The sequence below is a fragment of the Camelus ferus genome, chromosome 3 (assembly GCF_009834535.1).
Source record: "Camelus ferus isolate YT-003-E chromosome 3, BCGSAC_Cfer_1.0, whole genome shotgun sequence".
NCBI lineage: Eukaryota > Metazoa > Chordata > Mammalia > Artiodactyla > Camelidae > Camelus > Camelus ferus.
Window position 1 is genome coordinate 75566294 of NC_045698.1, and position 17972 is coordinate 75584265.

The 17972-nt window shown below is 41.7% G+C and overlaps 1 long non-coding RNA gene across 1 annotated transcript in view; it reads left to right on the forward strand.

Moving 5' to 3' along the window:
• The window catches only part of LOC116662652, a 217338-nt gene extending 199606 nt beyond the window's left edge, over positions 1 to 17732 (forward strand). Inside the window, exon 14 of the long non-coding RNA XR_004318631.1 lies at positions 16839 to 17732. This is a non-coding gene — a long non-coding RNA (uncharacterized LOC116662652). The remainder of the gene's footprint in view (positions 1 to 16838) is intronic.
• Positions 17733 to 17972: the final 240 nt, after the last annotated feature.

A 17972-nucleotide genomic window follows, 5' to 3' on the forward strand; every position in this document is an offset into this window, starting at 1 on the left:
TGAAGAGACTCTTTACTCCATTGTATGTTCTTGCCTCTTTTGTCAAAGATTAATTGACCAAAAGTTTGTGGGTTTATTTCTGGGCTTTCTGTTCTGTTCCATTGATCCATATGTTTGTTTTTGTACCAATACCATGCTGTTTTGATTACTGTAGCTCTGTAGTATTGTCTGAAGTCTGGGAGGGTTATTCCTTCAACCTCATACTTTTCTTCAGTATTGCTTTGGCAGTTCTGGGTCTTTTGTGATTCCATATAAATTTCAGGATTATTTGTTCTAGTTCTGTGAAAAATGTCCTGGGTAATGTGATAGGGATGGCATTGAATAAGTAGATTGCTTTGGGTAGGATGGCCATTTTAATAACATTAATTTTTCCAATCCAAGAACATGAGATATCTTAACATTTCTTTAAGTCATCTTTAATTTCCTTAGTCAATGTTTTGTAGTTCTCCACATGCAAGTCTTTCACTTCGTTGGTCAGATTTTTTCCTAAGTTTTTTGTTTTTGTTTTTGTTTTTGGTGCAATTTTAAAAGGATTGTTTCTTTACTTTCCTTTTCTGATATTTCATTGTTAGTGTAAAGAAATACCACTGATTTCTGTATGTTACTCTTGTATCCTGCTACCTTGCCAAATTCTTTTATCAGCTCTAGTAGTTTCTGTGTAGAGCCTTTAAGGTTTCAAACTATTTTTGCCTTAGTCATTTTATAAGGGAGATCTGGGCTCTGATGAACTCTATTATCTACAGTGTCTTACAGATCAATGGAATAACTCTCTCCAAAAAATCCCCCAATTATTTTCTCATCTGCAAAATGAGAATCCTAAAAGTAACATACTCATTGAATATTTATGAAAATTAAGAGAGAAAATTCATGTAAACTTTTAACACAAAGGCCACCAAATATATATTATGTGGTTAGTAAATATTAATTTATATAATAATATTCCTATTTTCTTTTTTATGAACAACAAAAGAAGCATAATTTTTGCCATCTCAGAAGTATTGAGGACATTTTTACTTGGTTCTAGTAACCACTGCTTTCTTAACAAAAAAAATTTTTTTTTACACTTAAAGGTCATTTCATCTTGCTGACTGCTGTGCCTACTCCAGCCACCAGGCTGTTCTAAAGCACAGTCAGCGACCACGATGGAGAGCTCCCCCTCCACTTAAATCTAGTTGAATTTCTAACAAATGAGGACAAAATTGAAAGGGTGTTAACTAATTTTTATTGTTTTCCCTTGGTATAAATTATTAAAGCATACTGTTCTAGAGGGGAAAAGCAGGCTTCACATGTGGCCTAGAGCTAGGTGGTTGGGAAATCACTGTGGTAGGATTTTATGGAGGTCAGTTTCTCCGTGGGCCGAGAGAATCCCTGGCCCAAAAGGAGGCAAGTGTACACGCGATTCCATATAGAGAAATCTGATGTGGATCCCTTTATGTGTGTTTATTTTCTCTAATCAGTTTCACTTTATGCATCAACATTTATTGTGACTCATGTGCCCAGCATTGGTCCTAAGATAGGGAATATGTTGACTTAAATCTAATCCAGAATATAAATGTCAATCAGCAGCTAATTTCCTGGATCACTTTTTATTTATGGATGGCCCATGGGACCTGACAGTAGAGTACCCTCAAGAGAGGAAACAGTACAGTCCCAGAGGAAACATTTATCATTTGATTTCATCCAGTGTCAGCTGCTGTACTGACTAGAACAATGTTTCTTAAAGTTTGGAGGAGCTTTAAAAATTCACATTTCTGAGTCCCTTGCACATGTACTAAATCAGATCTCTGATGAGAGTAGCAGTGAGGTGGGCAGGACTCACAGTCTGCACTTGTGTCAGTTCCCCTGCGCTCTTTTGCACACTCAAATTTGAGCATCTCTGCCTTAGGGTGTTCACGTTGTTATGCACAGCCATGGAGAGAGAGGAGACAGCAGAGGACTGCTGGGAGTAGGCTCCAGTTCAGCTCTACCTGCCTGCTGGGGTAGGATGCCATTTAGGGGGCTGTACTTGAGCAACTCTTCACTCGTTGCCTCTGCTCTCCTTACTTATAGCTCCCAGCGTGGCTCAATGCAGCCGCCAGCTCCTTCATCATTTTAATATTTTTTTCTGGACTCTTTGCCCACTGATAACATTTTTCTGTTTCAAACTATTTAATTTATTAATGCTTCCCTGATGAATGCAGAAATTGTTATTTGCTTCACCTAGGAAAACACACACACGTACACATGTACACTCACACACACACACGCGTACACACACACACACACACACCCCTCAATGCCACAAGCCACCATGTGGGAGATGTGAGCTAATTAATCCTTGCTACTCCAATCCTATTGGAAAGTCTAGTATTCATGTACGTTAATAAAAATAAGGTGTCACCATCTTCTATCCCCTTTCCATTATGCTTGCAGGTACAGCTGACATTTGCCTGGAAATTTTTCAGTAACAGCCACAGGGTGCTGCTCCCAGGTCCAGCTCTGCTCTTTGCTTTTGTACTAGCTGGTCTGCATGCATTCAGTCCTCAGTTGCCCACAGCCCAGCTCTGTGAATCTTCAGTCTTTGTTCTAAGCCTTCCTTTGAAGGCCCTGGGGGAGGGATTCTGAATGGCATTTCCGTTTTGCTCCCCAGCTCTTCTCCTTTCCGTCCTCCTCTCTCAGACCAGTGCTTTCTCTTTCTTTTTCTCAGTGCTTATCAGCTTATAGGGCGTCACCCTGTAATGGACTGAAGCAAACTTTGGGGGAGGTCACTTCAGCTGTGGTGAATCTGGCCTCAGGAATAAACACAGACCTTACATACTAGTCCAAGGGGACGCCACGCCTTTGGCAGAGTCACAGCATGTCACCAGCTGCCAGCCTGGTCACCCCTGCAGCCAGGAGAGCTTTGCAGGCTCACTTGGTGGTCTCCTTGAACCTGCTAGAATCTACAAATCACCTCCTCGGTGCCTCTGATGTGGAGAAGAGCATCCACGTAGGGAACCCTTACTCTCTGCCTCGTTCATTAGGCTGTGGAATCGCTGACCAGTTGCACAAATCAGCTGCCCTTACCAGCCCTAGGGCCTGAGAGTCTAAGGGCAAATGGTAAGTGGCCTGGTTCACGCAGGCTTTACAAGGTTTGGAGAAAGAGCAACGTTATAAGCCAGAAGGATGAAAGCAGGTTTCACTTTGTGCACAGACAGCATTTTAAATTGATAAATCTTTTTTCATTATGTAGCTTTTTAAAAGGAGAGTAAGAGGAGGCACATGCAGTGTAATGGATCTTTTGAGAATGTGTATGTGTGAAAGGGACAAAGAACTATAAAAACTGTATTTCTCTCTTTGGCCAGACCAAGGATATCAGCCTTTCCCCAGTTCCATGTGGTCAGGGCAACGGTGTCCCCGACTTCCCCTTGCCCTCCCAGGACAAACTGGGGCCTCGCATCAATTATGTGACATTGACAGTCTGGGGAGATAATTGACTTCCTAAGCAGTGTTTGAGTACAGACCATAACGAAGCTTACTCAGTTCTCACCCATGACTTCAACTAGGAATCTGAAAAGCTTTTAACTTTTCAAGTACCCTCAGAACATCTGGTAGCATTTTTGCTATGGATATCACAGATTTCTTGATCTGCTCCCTGATGTGGAATTTCTTCCTGCCTGTATATAAAACACGTTTGAAGAGATCACATGGTTCAGGTGAAGTTTTAGCCCAGACTGGCCCGATATACTTTTTATACTTAGTTATTTTCACTTGTTTCTGATATCAATTTATAGCATTTTGGGTGTAATTTTTGTTGTTACTGATTTGGTTAAAAAATGCTCCAGGTGCACATGTACATGCAGGACTGATGTGCTGGCTGTTTCCTAGCCAAAAGCACACATGTCACTGAAAACACTTGATCTCTACTTTTAATTGTCCCTTGCCCCTCAGCCTGTACTGGGCCCAGGAGGACAGAGATATCATTGAGAGTGTTTCCAGGGAAAGCAGATTTAGGCTGGTCCCTGGGAAAGATGAAGTGAAAACATAAAATGGAACAACAGAGAGTTTAATAGCCAGGTAAGAGATATGGAGGCCAGAGGAGGCCTGCTCCCAGGAGAACCACAGACAAGAAATGGACGCAAAAGTTAAGAGCAGGAAATGATCGGAGGTAGGAATTGGAGTAAATCTCCTGAGCTATGGATCAGGTGTGGATCTGCTTTAAAGAAGCAGATAACTTTAAGGGGTGATGAAAGGCAGGGATAGAAAGATGTGTTACTATCTTCCAAGTGCATTTGCTGGACAGAGCTGGAGAAAGATGTATGTACACAGAAAAAGTAAGACAAAGATATATGCCTGGTAGCTTCAGAGCAAACAGCTCTGGACTGTCAAGAGCTGGCAAATAATCACCATGTGGAAAAAGCGGCCCATCACAGGGAAACATGTCAGACAAAGCAACAGCTCTCTTATTTCATTCTCTGCATCACCTTCAAGCATGACAACTACTGCCAACGCACACAACCCCTTAAGGAGCATCAGTGTCCTTCCTCGAAGCCCCAGGAACTCTGGCTCATCTTGCCAAGTGCTATGGACTGAATGTTTGTGTCATCTTCCAAACTGAGATGTTGAAATCCTAACTTCCAGTTTGCTGGTATTAGGAGGTGGGGCCTTTGAGAGTTAATTAGGTTGGGAGGGTGGGGTCTTCATGAATGAGATTAGTGCTTTTTAATAAGAAGGGACCCAAGAGAGCTCACTCCCTGTCTGTTCTCTCTGACAAGTGAGGATACCATGAGAAGATGTCTGTCTTCAATCAGGAAGCTGGTTCTCAGCTTCCAGAACTGAGAGAAACACGCGTCTGCTGTGTAAGCCACCCAGTCTATGGTAACATGTCGTAACAGCCTGAAATGATTAAGACACCAAGCAAAATAAGTCATTGTAGTTGTTTCTAGGCCCACATCAGAGTCTCTTCAAATGCTAATAAGCTACAGGGCCTTGGGTTGGCAAGCAGGCTGAGAGCAACACCCTTCTATACTAATCAAAAGGCTAGAACTCCCCGGGCTGATTTTGAGTGCTACCTATCAGAGATGGGAGCAGTCACAGTGGCAGGAGAGAAACAGAGTATTCTTATGTAACTGTGCACTATTCATATACATTAGCAATCTGCATAGAAGCCTCTGTAAATATATTGGATCCAGGGTTAATGCTTCAGATTCTCAACATATTTCCCCTTACTATTAGAAAACAAAAAGATCTTCGCTTTTCCAACTAGCATCCAAACTTTCTTCTTTTTCACTACTTAACTGTGAGCCAGTACCTCTGCTTTTTATCCATCGACCACTTCCTTTAACCACCGGAGTCTGATTTTCATCCTCATATCTATACTGAAACTTCTCTTTTGAAAGTGACTGATACAGTCTTCTGCCTTATAATGTACAATTTCCCTTAACTGCACTACTTGACCCTTTGGAATCTGTTTCTTTTGTAAACTTCTTGTCGCCTTGATTTGTATGGCATGATGCTGTCTGGACTCTATTTCTCTTGTGTCTCTTTTCCTGTTCCTTATTCTCCCTTATTGTTTTTATTTTCTTGCCTCTCCTTCCCTGATCCTCAAAGATGGTGGTTCTTCAAAATTCCTGTCTTGCCCTTTGCTTTCGTCTGTTTGAAAGTTTCTCTTTGATTGAGGTCATTTATTTTTGTACCTGTAGCATCTCTGTGAAGATAAGCACTTCAAAACTGGAAATCACCAACATCGGTTTTATGCTACAGCTTAATGTTTGCAAGTTTATAAACATGCCAGCTTACCTTAAAGTCAACATGTTACAATTCTCATCCTGTCTGGTTACATGGAGATTTTTCTTGTAGCTCTGCTTGTATACAATCTTCTGCCAAAGTTTAGTTAGGTATTCTGTGAGAATTGTTCCACAGCTAGATGTATTTTTGATGTATTTGTGGGAGAGGGTGAGCTCCATGTCCTTCTGTTACACCATCTTGAAGCCCCTTCAACATGTTTTAATTCTTGATTCATATCTTTCCCCTTAAATTTTGTTCCCTCTCCCAATTAAAGACTTCAGTTCTCATCTTTCTGGGACTAGTGTCATTTGGACAGGTCTCTGTCTTATGTTCCTTTTGGCCTCTCTGTTTTCAGCTCCTGCCACTCTTTTGATGTGTCCCTGAAATTTGTTCCATACATTTGAATCCCCTTTCCCACTAATCTCATCCAGGGTTTTATTCCTTTTTGTCTAGATTACTGCCAGCCCAGTTCTGAGCACATTGCTGGAGACTGTGTATACGTGTGAAATGAGGTGGGAGGATGAAGGCTGACTGCCCTTTCCTTTTCCTATAATGGGCTTGTCCTTTCTCTTCTCATTTCCCCAAAACTATCTTTGGGCTGAACCTTTGAAGCTGCTGTCATCAAGGCAGCAGTTGGTTATATTGTACCTGAACTGGTTCCAAACCGTAGTAAGAAACAGTTTGCATATGTGGGGAAATTGGAGCTGTGCAAGGGATGTGAACTTCACGACGGCTTGGGGCTTACAAGGCTATGTGAATTAGGGCAAGTCTCAACCTTTCTGTGCCTCACTTTCCTTCTGTAAAAGGGCATATTAATACACGACTCCACGGTGTTGTAGTAAGGATTGACCAAGGTTGCCTTAATGTTTTCCTTTCCTAGACTAAAGTTTAGACATGCTTCTTTCTGCCCTTTGCCCTCTGACCTCCCTCTCACCTAAGCCCTTACAGAATCCAGATGCCCTTTGACTCTCCCCACCCCATCTTTTAAAAACTCTCCCATCTCCCACCCTTTGATTCATTGGAGATAAGCTCAGATTGAGTTCTGAAAAAATTGTGAAAATCCTACCCATACCACGCACATCCCTAATGTGACTGTTATAATCCTTTCAGCAACATACAGACAGAACAGAAAATGTTCAGAGAATTCTTGACTTTTGTCCAACAATAGGAAAAGTTGAGGGTAAGGGAGGGGATGGGTCTTATCCAAAACTATGAGTTACCCAGAATACTAGCAACATATTGTAAGCGGTGAGGTGGGCGGCAAACTAAAAGCACCGAGAGCCCAAGTGCCTTCTAGAGGCAGAGGCCTCAGACTCTCTGAAGAGCAGAGGAAATGCAGGCTGGGTTTTCCTTTAATTGCTGAGAGTGGATCAGTTCTACAGAATTCCTTTAAGGCTGTTGGTCCCCCCCCCCCCTTTATGCCTTGCATGATTCCCAGTTTTTAGAGCAGAAAGGGAGAGATTAGACATAAAATTCATAGTTGCGGTTAATGTCTCCCTTCCCTTCTCTCGCCCATCATACCAAGAACAAACAGACCCAAACTCAGCCATTTCCATTTTCACCTACTCTGAACTGGGGGCCTGGATCTGGGCCCACAGGGGGGGTCAGTCAGTAATTTTCCTCTCAGTAGCTCTGCTGCTCTCTGCCTCGGGGCTGTGTTCCCCGAGGACAGAGGTTTCTAGGACACCTCAGTCTGGTGCTACCTTCCTTCCTCCGTTGTTGGTTGTCTTGGTCCCCCTCCTCTCCTTGCCAGGAAATAGGAGAACCTAGCTAATACGTTTTTCCCAGCTACAACTACCAGAGGAATGCATGTTCATGGGGAAAGAGAAGCCATGTTACCAGGCTGCGGAGTCTTCCTTCAAAACATTTCATCAATTAACCAGAAACCTGCTTGCTCTGAGATAAGGAGTGTGTAAGAGTGTAGTGATGGAGTGTGTGGGGGCAGGTGGTAGTGAATTTAATGATGGCCATTTCTAAGTCATTCAACAGAAAATACTGGCTGCAAATTATCATTGAAAAGATAACTTGTCACAATATTCAGGACTCCAGAATGTCTGGGAGAGGAATGATCTAGAATGAGAGGCCCAACACAATCCATGACAGACCCCAAATGTAGACAAAGAGGAGAGGCAGCACTGGGCTCCCCCTGCCCCCTTTGGTGTTGCCCTGGGGTCAGCGTCCTTTGCCTTCTCACCCTCTCTTGTCATACTCAAGTTTAGAGATTTAGCACACAGGGATTCCAGGCTAACAGCTGAATCTTCACTTGGACCTGAGCTTCCTGCCTGGATCTCTTTCTCTTTCTCTGTGATAGACTGGACAACACCAACAGTGACCGTTTGAAGACCGTGTGTGTACCTTTAGTGTGCTCTGCCTCACTGTGTCTGTAGGTACATCTGTTTTTGTCAGAGCAGGTCCAGGCGAGCTGGTGCTCCTCCTGCTACTTTAAGCTGTAGGTTTCCAGGAGCCAGCTCCCTCTTCTGCCCTCCTTTCTCTCCTCTCAGAACACTTGTACACATGAAATCCTCTGCAAGCGCCTGATCATTTTTATATTTAGAATTATTCTTTATGATCCTGTTGCCATATATATCGCCTCCTACTGTCATGAAGCCTATAACTCTTCATTTAGCTGAAGTCAGGCAGTTAAGTTCTTGCTAATGAAAAGTAAGCAAATGTGTTGTGTAGAAATCCTGGGGAGTCTCTTTCTTCCCTTTCACTCTTCTTACACAAATGCTTAAAATGTGGCTGTGATGGCTGGAACTCCCGCAGCCTTTTTGGATTCTGATGATGAGGGCCACATCTTAGTAATTGCAGAAATAGCCTGAGTCTCTGGTGACCATGGAGCTATTATTCCAGCCCAGGCCTGACCACCTCCATACTTCTTTTTCTTACGTGTATGAGAAATAAACTCTTATTAGCCCTTTTACCTCCAGTGGGAAAGTTATTTTTTATCTTGTTTTAACTACATTATCAACATGTGCTAACACACTGGGTTTACTTTTCTCCTATTGTTATTCTGTGTTAAATTTTTATGGTAGCTCCAAACATCTTTACGTATCTTCCTCTATTTTAAACTTCCCTTGAAATAAACTTTAGTGGAAACCAGTGTACCAGGAACTGTGCCAGGCTACTGAAAAACAAATATTAGTAATACAATACTTCATGGCTATTGAAAAAAATTTAACCTAATAGAGAAGGAGAATAGAGGGACATAAAATAATGAATGTTTACAAGCATCCAGGGAGAGCTAGATTCGTGCTCTTTTTCCTTTTAGGTTTGTTGTTGAAAAATTAATAATCTTCTGGAGGTCTACTGTTAGAATCAGCAGTGACCTCGAAGGGAGCCCAAAACCTTCAAATTGTGCTCCCACTTCCCTTCACTGGTCAGCGCAATCCAAAAGCGAGATGACTATGAATGGCCAGACATCTGCAAAACAGCTTACTTTTCTCTAATTCTTGCAGTTATTTTAATATTTATTTGAAACAAATGTACTTCCAGTCCTTGAGCCCTATTAGAGCGTTCTAAATACCTGAATGAAAGTATGAAAGAGGAAAATTATACTTTCCCCCCTATTTCCTTTAATCTGAAGTTTCTGAGGTTAGTTATAGTGGCCAACATGTCCAGTAAAGTTAAGGCTTCTTTTTTCAGTTGAAGTATAGTTGATTTACAACATTGTGTTAGTTTCAGGTGTACAGCAAAGTGGTTCAGTTATACATATTTTTTTCAGATTATTTTCCATTATAGATTATTACAAGATACTGAATATAGTTCCCTGTGCAATACAATAAATCCTTGTTGGTTATCTATTTTATATATAGTGGGGTGTATCTGTTAATCCTATACTCCTAATTTATCCCTCCTCACCCCTTTCCCCTTTGGTAACTGTAAGTTTGTCTTCTATGTCTGTGAGTCTGTCTCTATTTTGTAAATAAGTTCATTTGTATAATTTTTTTAGATCCCACATATAAGTGATATCATGTAATACCTGTCTTTCTCTGTCTGACTCACATCACTCATTATTACAATCTCCGAGTCCCTCCCTGTTGCTGCAAATGGTATTACTTCATTCTTTTTTATGGCTGAGTAATATTCTGTTGTGCATATATACCACATCTTTATCCATTCTGGCATCAATGGACATATGGACATTTAGGTTGCTTCCATGACTGAATCCAAGCATTTGTGATGCTTTTGAATGGGTGCAGAGTGCTAAGCCTATGAGTATTAGTGTGATACTGACTTGTCCCTCGTCCTCTTCTTACTGTTTTGGCTGCTGGCTTTGATCAAGTGTGTGCTGTGTGCTAGGTACTACATGCATTCTGGCTCTACATGAAGGATTTCTTTTAATCCTCACAGCTACTCTGTGAGGTCATATAACCCCGGTTTTACAGATAAGGAAACTGAAGCTTGGAGACATGAAGTAACCTATTCCAGGTCATGCAGCCAGCAAACAGTGTAGGCAGGATTTGATTCCAGACAGCCTGCCTCCAGAATGCTTTGTTTTTAATCATAACACTATAGCTTATAAAATTATAATAGCTCATAAGCACACAGAAGGACCGTAAACTTGTCAGGTCAGAGTTAAAGCCCCAGGGCGAGCTGTCTCTCTGCCCTCTTCCTTGTGTCATGCTGATATGGGAGGTACGGTGCTGTACAGGGGACAACTGGACAAGAAGTTAATTTCAACTTGAAACATGGGAGTCTGTCTCTTTGAGTCGAACTTGGCCTTGATCATGCTGGGATTCCCATGGTGGGCTGTGTTTTATGACCAATAAAAGCACCTAATACTCTGCCTCCTGGATGCCTGAAGGTAATGTTCATTACCTCAGGACTGCCGGGATCATTACTATGAGGAGCAGTGGGAGGCGTGACCTGGCCTGTTGTCATTCTTCCTCTTCTGATGTTTTCTCCTTTCCTTGGAAGCTGAGAAATCGTCCCTGCTGGGTCTCTGTCCTCCACTCTCATGCCTTTGGGACAGCTGAAAGGATAACCCCTCTGAATGGAGGCCACACTGACACATAGTTTTTATGCTGTGGAAGACGATCTGGGTCAGGGATCGGGTTGATCATACTCACAAGTAAATGAAGAGAAGTGATGGCCTTTGTGTTTGCTCTTCTCTCTGCCAGGAATGCTCTTCCCTTAAAATTTAGCTCTCAGTGCAAAAGTTAGTTCCTCATCCAGGCTTGCTCTGGGCAGCCAGTCTTAAATATCCCCCTCCAGTATCATCTTACCATGTTTAATTTTCCTCAGTATTTTTATTGTCTGTAGTCACTCATTATAATCACTAGGTATAATGATATATTGCTAGTTATAATGATACATACTAGTTACACCATTAGGTGTAATATAACTGATGGTATATAATGATATAACTAGTGGTAACTAGTCCTTGAGGACAGGGTTCTTTTGTTCAACACTGTATCCTCAGCTTTTAGAATTAGTGCCTGGCACACAGAGGGCGGTTATTAAACACTGGTTAGAGGGATACATGATTGAGTCCTGTTATTTTCTTTGGATAGGACTAGCAAAGACAGTAAAATGCACCTAGAGTTGACACAATTTATACATGGCTTCAGTACACATTCCCCTTTACAGTGAAGTTCAGATAGTGGGGAGATTCTTTCCTCCAAACTGACCAATATTGTTCTGTATAGTGCGGCCAACAAACTGTCTTGTACTATGTCTGCAAAAGGGACTGTGCACTCTCTCCACCCTTGCCCCCCATTCTGCCAGAGGAACAGTGACAAACTCTTTTTGAGCTAATTGCTCTGTTTGTTGCAATTGCCTTGCCCTTTCTTTGTGTCATTTGTGTGTGTGCACGTGCATAGGCACACGTGTGCTGCAATCTAACACACTATGCGAGAAGGTGCTTTAGTATCTGCCCTACTGCCGGGTGAATCCAGTGCAAGAATGCTTGGGACATGGGCCAGATGCTGGTCATGGTGAGCCAGGAACAGTGCCAAGTAACTCCCTACTGGAACACTTGCTTACTAGACACCACCCACTTATGAGGGGAAGCCCCCTTGCAGACTTCAAAACAAGAGGGCAAAAATAAGACCCCATTCCTTTTGCAACCTAGAATAAACTTTTTTGTATAAGCTGGTGCCAGTTTCCACCTGTCTCCATCTCTAGTGCTACCGGGAGACCTAACCCATGAAGAAACACAGGCATTTCAGGTTCCCAGTTGATTAATCCTACAAACCATCCATTATCCATGGTAGACCTGCAGTGCTCGGCTTCAATTCTACATGCTATAGGGATACAGACAACATGGACTTGCACTCTAGGATTTCATATTCTGAGAGGGAATATGAGACCAACTCCATTTAACACAGAATATAATTAAGGCTAAGTTGGTTTCAGGGCAATATTGTATTATTATAGCATCATTTTAGGTTTGTAAATCTTGTGTCCCAAAAGAGATTGTAGATTACAGGGACAGAGTGATGTACTTCTGTAGTTTTAATGACAGCAACTTGTGCAGTCTTGGATAAAAGATACACCCTCTTGGAAAAAATCATGGCTTGAATATTTTGGAGCCCTTGAAGTTGGTCCAGGCTGCACTTTCACTAATTGAAAGGAACAGGAGGCGGGGCAGAATTTCTGTTCAAATCTCAGGGCACATTTCAAGAAAAGAGTCACAAGAGCCGTATAGAAGAGCCACTGAATTGCTGAAGGAGATTGGCTTCAAGTTGACCCAGAAAAATTCAAGGGGTCCCCAGAAAAGGTGGCAGCTAATGAAACTGTCCAGGTCATGTCTGGGAGACCAAATAGTGCTTTGACACTTGAAGTCCTGGGCTCCCTAATTAGTTACACTGTTGCCACACTCTCAGGAGCCCTCGCTCCGTCAGAGGCCTGGAAAGCTCTGCGTGGCCTCAGTGCTGTTGTCTGCCTGCCTTTGTTGTTGGTATGCCTGCTCTTTCAGTGAGTTTAAGTTTGCCCTTCTTTTGTTCAATTCCTTTTCCTGACCAGCTGCCCTGAACCTCATTCAGATGTCATGTGCATGTTTTTGAAACTTGGCCATTTAATTCACAGAAGAGCCTTGGGGGACTTTTAGGTTTCAGATTGCACAGGGGTCACATTGCTTTGAGTTTCAGCTTCCAATTGATGTTTTAAAAAGACTAAAAGCAGGACTTCCAGCTGCACCTTCTGAGTTTCACCAGGTGTGTTAGCAGAAGCCAGCAAGTAAAGGAGGCGGATGGATTGGAATCAGATCACAGTATTTCAAATGGACTTACAGTACTTGTTCTGTGGAATTTAATAGGCGGTTATTACTGTTCATCACAATAAACTGAAACTATAAGAAGAGAGGAATGAAAAAGCCTAGTGGAGATGATGGATCCTGTGTTCCTGGGACCCCAAGCTGAGAACTGGAGAGTTCAAGACTCTTGCAGTCTCTGCCGCGGGCTGTCCTTCCCGCGGAGGCTTTCGTGAGGTCCCCATGTTTCTGCAGACCTCTACACCCTTATCTGTCTAAAATAAGGAAAGAACCACCTATGTTCCCAGAGTCTTAGGCCTGTGAGTCAGTGACTCAGCAGAGAGGTATTCTGGAAGTTCAGACCATTTCAAATCTCAGTTATAGAAATAAGGAACATCTCAAGAGGTCTCACACCCCCAACCCCCAAGAGCAGGGTTGTAACCCAGTCAACCAGAAAGACAGTCATTTACTGTTTTATTTAGAAAATGTTTCTTGGAAATTAGATCTCTTTGAGTCAAGCCTTGTTTTCTACTACCTCTTGCTATGCACCAGGGCATATGCAGGACAACATAGGCTAGAAGCTAAGAGAAGTGGATGGAATGAGCTTCCCTGAGTTATCATTTCAACCAGAGCCTCACTGGTGCACCCCTGTGGGTTCCTCTTAGTGTTGTCCTCAGGATCTGCTTCTCCAATACAGTCACCCATGATGTGGCCCTGGGGTACAGAATTGTCACTAAAGAACCACTCAATTGCTGCAAAAGATGTCAAGTACATGAGTGTAAAAAGTTTAAGAGGAGAAGGGTTTTCCCTTTACAATAGAGGAAGCTAGTGATCACGGCACTCAGGTTTGTAGTGAGACATTTTTCCCTTACCTTTTTAGGTCTCTGTTGGTTCACTCTTTTAGATATGTAATCTATACTTCATAATGAACCACTGGAGCTTGAAAACAAGCCATGTCAAGTTGAAAGTATTTTAAGCTCTTCATTTATGTAAAACCTCATCTCAAACACAGAAATTTTATTTCCTCTGAAGGTTTTCAAATTGACTTCTTTTGCAGGGGGAAGAAACCTGTGCATGCATTAAGTTATTTGGACTTTCCTATTTTTATTTCCTAACTGGCATATTGGCATGTCCTCTGTCATACACAATCTGGCCTTCCTGAATTTCTTGCCACGCGATCTCCTCAAGCAGCCCAGCCTCATCAGCCTCTCCTCTGACATTGAGAGATTTTGCCTTTGGCTGAATGTGTTACCATATTCCAGTTCTATGAAAAATTAGAGAGTTTCATATTTTATCTGGTTTGCGCACAGTATTAAACTCCAGGAACATGCTCTCAATAGCTGAGGTCCAAAAAAAATGATCAGATCCAAATTTGGTAGGGACCAAATTTGCCGGCTCTTGACTTCTTCGGTCTGCTTTGTGCTTTGGCGTTTATGCACCTTAGCTGTCCTTTCTTGGGACTTTGATATCTGATCCATCGAGAGAATAAATGCCCTCTCTGTTTAAGTGACTTCATTTATAAAATAGAGAAATTAATAGTACCTACTTCATTGGGTTGGTGGTGGATTAAAACAGATACCACATGTTTTGTATTGAGAACAGTACCTGACATACGGAGACTGCTCCAAAACGTTGAGGTATCATTGTTGATGCAATAATTATTGGATATGTTATTGAAGTGACATTTGGTTCCAGATATCAGATGTTGAAAATGTTGGGATCAATTATGATAGAAAGACTTTCTGAACATACCCAAGTGATCCTGAGGCCCTCCAGGCATATCCTGCTCACGTCTTGGACTAGTCACCATTATATGGCATTAGTTTGCCTTCCCCAATAAATAATATTTCTTTCTTACTGTTTTTTTTTTTTTCACTTCATGCTCCAAGCATGAGTTCTTACTTAGTCTAATAACATCGTGGTGCCCTAAAAATGCCCTCTGTTTCGTCAACAATTTTCACTAACTAGAACAGCTAGTTTTGTTTGTATCTCAGGATCAAAAGGAGCCTGAGGTCATTTTATCCTCCCTGCCATCAGGCTGATGCTAATTCATTCACCTCAAACAGGAGAGACACTCTTAAAGTACCTCCAGAGAAGGACACTACACATCACCCTTGGTAATTTATGTCAAAATACCAAGTAAAATTTTTGTTTGACAAGTATTTTCGAGTCTTATTAACTTTGCTATTCTTTGCTCTAGTGTGATTCTTTTAAGACACTTAATTTCTCTAAGGAACATCCTGTCTTTTTTTGTTATTTCTTTTTTTTCAAGGGGGGGTGGTCTTTAAATGATAGCCCTACTGATTTTTTCCTTAGAGTCCATATTATCTGTTAAACTTAAGTGACAGAAAACTCAATTCAAACCGACTAGGAGATCTGATACATGATTTAACTGAGAAGAGCAGAGCTAGGTTGGCTTCGGAGGCTGTTTAAGCCACAAGGCATCCAGCAGCACCAGAATCTGGTTTCTTTTCTGTGTCATTTCTCTGCTCTCCTCCTGTACCTGCCATCCTCCTCCAGGTTCTGTCTTCATTTCCATAAGAAAATTACAACAGTTCTACACTTGATTTTCGGCTGCAGTGCAGTCCAGAGGGAAAGAGAGAATCTGAGTAAAACAAATTTAGATATTTACAATTATCGTTAAGTACAGAATTGTGATAGAGAATTGGTGATAGGGTGAGTGCTTGAGACAGCGTGGTGGGGAACCAGCTTTTCAGAAGGTGTTTTTTTAAGTTAACCCTAGATGAGAAAACAGCCTGAAAACATCCTGAGAAAGATTTTCAAAGCAGACTAAACATGAAATACAGATGTCCTGAGACAAAAATGGGCTTGACATATTCTAGGGGCAAAAAGAAGGCTGGTGTGGCTAGAATTGTAAACGAGGGGGTTCAGAAGAAGATGAGGTCAGAAGGTGGTAGGGTCACATTTTGTGGATTCCTGTAGACCATGGCACAAAGGAGTTTTGATTTTTATTTTGTAGTAAAATAAAGCCACTGGAATGTTTCCAGCCAGGGATGAATTGCTTTCACTTAGCTTTCAAAAGTGAAATCTGTCTGCTCTGAGGAAGATGGACTATGGTGGGCGTGTTAGCCTGGTGCCCCAATCCTCCCCCGTGCTCCCCAAAGTAGGGATTAAGACAAGAATATGCACATAGTGGATATGAAAGATGATCCTAGGGAGCCTGAGTGAGAGACAAAGTAAAAGAAATAGCTGTATAGAAGCGAGTGCAAGTTCCAGAAATAGGCACTTCATTTCTCACCATCTCTGGTTGGGTTACCTGCCCTGCCCTGCAACAGTCACTCACTTAGGGAAATGCTCTAATTGGCACATACTTAACTCTTGAGTCAGCAGCCAAGCCTTTCCCAAAGCACCGGAGCTAGCAGTGCAAAAGGAGTGATGGCTCAGAGGGAAACTGAGGCACAACTATCAGAAAAGTGATGAATGGATATTGGAAAGCATAAACAATACACCCTCTTCACAGTAGTTCTTCTTCCTTAGAATCCACAGAAGGTTGGGTTAAAAAAAATAATAGCATCTGGGTTAGAATTAAAATTTCTTTATTTTATTTTTCTATGATATTGAATGATGGGCCTTTTATTTTTATGTTCTTATATAATACAGAAGAAAAAGCACAGATGCCCAGCATTGATGGTAGAAAAATGTTGAAAATAGGAAACCTGATAGCAAGTTTCAAGAAGATACTCTGTAGGACTTCATTAGGTGGTATATTATAGTAATTTTTGCAGTCTGTTACAGAGCAGGGCATTTATTTAGCATTTTATGCCTCTGTGACAGGAGGCTTATCTCATGAAAGAAGCACTTTAAATATTTCATATATCTCAGTTCATTTGGATCTGAATATGTCATAAAATAATCTTTGAACTAATTTCCATTTCAGATTACTTTTGAAGAACCTACCTCTTATTCTCAAAAAAGAAAAAAAAAGAAGGAAGCTTGGCAAACACAAGAAAAGTCTTGATACTGGAGGGCCTGACATCGTAGTTGAAGGTAAGAGTGACACATCTGTGTGTCTGTGTTTGGGGATCGCTAACAAGGTAAGTCTCAGAAGAGATGTGCTCATCTTCCCATGTAGCAGAGGGTGTGCAAAAACAGAGAAAGAACTCAAGCCAGGAAGCATTTAAAAGTATCCTACTAAAAGATTAAAAAGGGAGACCCCAGACTGTGAAAGATAATATTGTTAAGGGTATGAGGAAGCATTCCTAATAAAAGGAAAAAAAGACATAAGAAATAAGGACACCCCAAGCAGAAAGGAATATTATTGCACATGTAACTCAAAGGTCAGGTGGCTGCGTTACATCCACTTGGGGGGCTGATAGAGGACGGAGAAGAAACGACTTGAACTTGGACCAATGCCCACAGGCTGTCCTGCAGGGCTAGCTCTCCCCTGGGAGACTGGTCGATGTTTTTTTTTTTTTTGTGGAGGCTGATTTTCTAAAAATTAATTACTTTATCCTGGCCTTATTTGCTACTTTCTTTAGTGTCACTGTTCAAGGATAAAAAATTGACATGTTACTGTTGAAAAACAAAATAAAAGAAAAGGAAAAAAAAAAGGATGCCAAACTACAGGTGGGTTTGACAATATAATTTGTTTTTCAATATAATTCTTACTCTGTGGGGGTCTGTTCAATAAGATCCATTTCTCCAGCCCCTGATCTTCAGTACAGTCTCCAGTTGGAGCCTCAGCATAAAGATGTGATAGAGAAGCAATGAAGGGTAGACACAAAACACAGCTCAGACTCTCAGTGCAACAAAGACTCAGTGCAACAAAAACAAAACAAAACAAACAAAAGAAAATCCTGCATTGATTTTATATTTGTTGAGGGAAAAAAATAACCAGTTGTTGTGACATATAAGTCCTGAAATCTCTGTAATTCAACGAAGTAAAATGATTTTCTTGGTCATCTCAGGCCTGTTCTGGTCAGCATGTGAATGAGTGGGTGGGTAGAGGGGGCAAGTGAGAGGTGACTCTGTTCAACACGACTATTAAGGAGCCAGGTTCCTGTTTCTTGTG